Raw genomic sequence first — 5,000 nt, forward strand, 5'->3', positions numbered from 1 at the left:
AGAGACAGTTTTCAGAGTGAGAAGTCTGCACACTTAAAGGAACAGACCACCCTTTTTTGATTTTCACACATTTGCAGTATTTCCCAGCATTGTTCATGAATGTGCATATCATTTTCTTCTCTTTGTTTTCAGTACTTAGATTTATTGGATCAGAATTATTAGCATAGCTTAGCATAATCACTGAAAGTAACTGGTATCTTTAGCATCAAGCCACAAGTGATCACTGGACCGAATTAAATTGCTGTTTTATACTCTGGTGAATGTTACATTAATTTTAAAGTGGTTTATAAGTACATTTGATGATGTTTTATTTTGTACCATAGACTTGCATTACTATGCCTAATTTGGGTATACTGTCAAACAGGGCAATGCAAACACATAGACGAAAATGATATGCACATTCATGAATAATGCTTGGAAATACTGCAATTATGTGAAAATCAAAAAAGGGTGGTCTGTTCCTTTAAAATCCATTTTGTTGTATTTTATTTTTTCATGGCAGGATAACGTCTTGACCTCAACAGTCTTCTTCAGAATCAGGAGAAGACTGTTGAGATCGAAACGTTACAGTATCCTGCCATGAAAAAATAAAATACAACAAAAAGGACTCTAAGTGTGCGGACTTCTCACTCTGAAAACTACGGTTGGCCTTCGTCCTGCACCTTTCCCTGGGATGTGGACAATCCTCTCCTTCAACCCATCCAAGAGATATTGCTCAGTATTTCTCAAAAGCAGGGAGCTGTGAATTTTTTTCTGACTTGTTTCTCTTCTATTCATTCCTACCCTATTCCAGTCCACAGTTGCCAGTTTCAGCATTGCTTTCTGCTAATATTTGTGTGTGGTGTGGGCGTGTTATGTGTGGGTGTGTGTGTGTGTGTGTGTGTGCACGTGAAGTTAACATGCCTTTGAACCGTCTGCTATAATCGGACAGCTTAGTCTGCATTGGTTTGGCCTGAGGTGGACTGAGCGAGCAAGATTTTCCCAACGTTATTATAGCCCCCAAACACAGACACGCTTAAACACACTCTTCTCCCCCCGCAAACACACACACGCGCACACAAACACATTGATTTCTGCTCTTTTTTCGCCTGCCCAAGCAAGCACACTGACTGGGAAACAATTGTCAAACAAGCTGTGCTGGACAAAACTGGCCATCAGGCAACAGAAAACGGTATCCCTGTTACATCAGGGGGATAACCCAGCAGCACTACAGTACAACACACATCAGCAGTTGGCTACTGTACATAGGCCAGGGGATTTTCCCCCATTTCCCCATGAAATGTAGGGTGCGTTCATAAATGCAATATGACTATCTGAAAAGCGAATACTGGTGGTTTAAAAAAAAAAAAAAAAACAAGCATGTCACTCTTGATAAACAAACGGGAGCTTGGAATTTATGAGCGATTTTAATGCCAGAGCTCTGATTACGGTGTGCTTGGAGGTAATTTATGAAGGCACCCATAGGATTCCCATGTACAATACTTTGTTCTAGTCCTGCATGCGTGTACGTACAGTGCCAATCCAACGTGACACATATACACATCTCCTTCTCCATCTTCCCTCAGCTCAGCATGGTTTCATATCTGGCAGCTTATCTCTTTTTCTACCATGTTAGACATCGCTCACTGACAAGAACAACGCTATGTTTGTCTCTGTTGGGAAAAGGAGTGTTGGGGTAGATGGTTCTCCTTCTGAGGACGTAGAGTTGAGAGTTGAGAGAACAGTCAGCTATTCACACAGACAGCTTTTTTTCTTAAGGTACACTAGCCCAGCCAAGTAAGACATTTCTCAGAGTCACTACAGCAGGGGTGGGGAACCTATGTATCGAGGGCCGTTTGTGGCCCTTGAGGCCGTTTTATCCGGCCCCCGATATAATTTTAATGTTGTGCAACTTCACATGAAATATGACATATTTTGTAAAGGAATCTTAGTAATTACATTTCCAATGCAAATAAGTTATATTCAGGGGACCTAGCGAAGGTGGGGACTGTTTTAACGGTGTCTACCTTCAATATAGGCCTAAATTGCATGGGGAAATCCTGATTTGCATTCATAGTACAGCCCTCGGAGGACTTTTATGACTCTTGTAGGAATTTTAAGTGGCCCCTCGAATGAAAAAGGTTCCCCACCCCTGCACTAGAGAGACGAGCAGTCAAATGGCATCCCTGTCATCTAAGCCTGACATGCTGCTATAGGTGATTCCTGAGGCATCATACCTGGGGAATGGTAGTACCAAATATCGTCTAAGCTAAGAGACGAAGAGTTAAAACCCGCCCATCCAATGCATAGGAGTGAGCTCAAAATTCGGTCTCCAGAGGGGGTGTTGTCCCTTCTTCTTCTTCTCTTTTCATGGTGTTTGCACAAGTCGTGCGCTAGCGCCATCTACAGCGCCAAGGGGGACTCCATTTATTCTCAACCTCAAGACTCCAAAGGTCTCCTAATCGAAGGTCTCCTAAAGGGGCGTTCACCCGACGTAAAGTGGATACCGGAAAATAACCCGCCTGATTTACGTATCTCTCTCTCGTATACGATTCTCTGGTAGCACTGTTACCTGTAGTGCTAATACCATACTGTAGAGGTGAGGAAAGCGGTGGACACATTGTTGGCTGACAGGACAGTGGGTGCGTTCCAATATGCAACCTTGATTCCTCCACTTGTGCTTGTGGCCTCGCCCCGTCTCCTGGCCCCTCCTCCGTGGAGAAAATAAGTTTCCCAGCTGTCACAACAACTTTTGGGGGACTGTTTTTCATTCACGATCCCAATTGCAAATGAGAAAAAGACTTTACAATTGAGTTTTTGCAAGATATTGAAATATAATGCTGTTGTCAGTGATGTCATCATGACATACTTCCTGGTACGATGCCACAAGCACAAGTGGAGGAAGCAAGGTCGTATATTGGAACGCACCCAGTGACTGTAGTCCTGTCAGCAGACCTTGAGTGAATCCATATGTAGCGGTGCCTTGTAACACCCACCAACGTAATAACTTCCCACCAACGTAACAACCCTGCCAACGTAATAAAAAGTGTGCATTTCAAACGTAATAGCCCGGCCAACGTAATAACTTCCTGCCAACGTAATAATTTTTGCCTCCTGCCAACGTAATACACAGCTTCCTGCCAACGTAATAAGTATGTGCGTGTGTGCGTACGTGTATGTTTGTATGTGTGTTTGTGTGCGTGTACGTGCGTGCGTACGTGCGTGCGTGTGTGCGTACGTGTGTGTGTGTTTTAGGAGTGAGTGAGTCTGTGAGATCTGAGATCCTCCTCTTTATGATTGGACAGGAGGCCGTGTGCACCCCCAGTGGCTTGTGAATTAGGACATTCACATCCATAAATATTTTAGCCTCCTTCCTATATAGGTCAGGTCCTCTCTCTCTCTCTCTCTCTCTCTCTCTCTCTCTCTCTCTCTCTCTCTCTCTCTCTCTCTCTCTCTCTCTCTCTCTCTCTCTCTCTCTCTCTCTCTCTTTCTGTGTGTCTCTCTCTTCTCTCTGTCTCTCTCTCTCTCTCTCACACACACACACACACACACACACACACACACACACACACACACACACACACACACACACACACACACACACACACACTCACACACACACTGTGTCTCTCTCTTCTCTCTGTCTCTCTCTCTCTCACACACACACACACACACACACACACACACACACACACACACACACACACACACACACACACACACACACACACACACACACACACACACACACACACACACACACACACACACACACACACACACACACACACATTTTAGGTCTTTCAGTCTGTCGTACAGTACTCTGTCTTTCTTTGACTTACACACGCTCTCTGTCTCATTTTCTGACTTACTCTCTCAATCTCAGTGGGGTTTTTTATTGCTTTCCTAATCCACTGTGGCTCCTAGATTCATGAACATGGTGGAGTTAGTCAGGTGGGCAAGGACATCCTAGATTCATGAACATGGGGAGGGGAGTCAGGTGGGCAAGGACATCCTAGATTCATGAAGATGGGGAGGGGAGTCAGGTGGGCAAGGGCATCCTAGATTCATGAACATGGTGGAGTCAGTCAGGTGGGCAAGGGCATCCTAGATTCCTGAACATGGGGAGGGGAGTCAGGTGGGCAAGGACATCCTAGATTCATGAACATGGGGGAGTCAGGTGGGCAAGGACATCCTAGATTCATGAACATGGGGGAGTCAGGTGGGCAAGGGCACGTTCAGGAGTGGGAATTAGGAAGCAGAGCAGGCCTCCAGTGCTAAAGACCTGGCTGAGGTCACATTCCATGTTCAAGGTCGAATGCATTAAAAATGAACTGGATGTGAGAGCGAACATCCCCCCAACCCCTCTCCCCCCTCTCCACCCAATGCAGACCTCCCTGGCACACATTTCTAAAGCACTTGTACAATGTCTATGTTGGCCTCACCAAGTTCATAAAGTGGGTCTGGAAGACCTTGGATACTTCCAGAAAGTTTCAGCCTTGAGCACATGGAACATTTTCACAAGCAATTATATTGTGCGTGAGGGTGATGCATGTGCATGAAGGTAAGGTTACTTGGTAGGGTTGCCAACTGTCCCTTGAAATACATAATCGGCCCGTATTTATAAATGAAAGTACGGGTTCCGGGAGCTGAAACGGGACACGGAACGTTAAAATGTGTTAAAATGCAGGTCCATATGAGCTGCTTTAGTAACAGTGAGCTATATATTATTATTGTATGTGTAAATAGGTGTGTTATGTCTTGTGGGCAATGTCTTTATTTATATGTGTATGCTACTTGACACCTTAATTTCCCCCTGGGATCAATAAACGATACTCTACTCTACTCTACTCTACTCTATTGCTTTATGCCTCACCCGTGCAAGGTGGCAGCCAAACAAGCACCCCAAGGGAATAAGGAATAGCATGTCCCCTGCTCAAGGCCCCTCAGTCATAGACAGAGGTGTCAAAAGTGAAATTAAAAGTACTTTTGTGGTGTAATTACAACACTGGCACATGACA

General features: G+C 44.8%; 1 protein-coding gene across 2 annotated transcripts in view; it reads left to right on the forward strand.

Annotated features, from left to right (window-relative positions):
• Nucleotides 1-5,000, forward strand: part of cacng2a (calcium channel, voltage-dependent, gamma subunit 2a) — a 150,704-nt gene that overhangs the window by 77,977 nt on the left and 67,727 nt on the right. The window lies entirely within an intron of this gene.

Source organism: Engraulis encrasicolus, chromosome 2 (assembly GCF_034702125.1).
Source record: "Engraulis encrasicolus isolate BLACKSEA-1 chromosome 2, IST_EnEncr_1.0, whole genome shotgun sequence".
Lineage (NCBI taxonomy): Eukaryota > Metazoa > Chordata > Actinopteri > Clupeiformes > Engraulidae > Engraulis > Engraulis encrasicolus.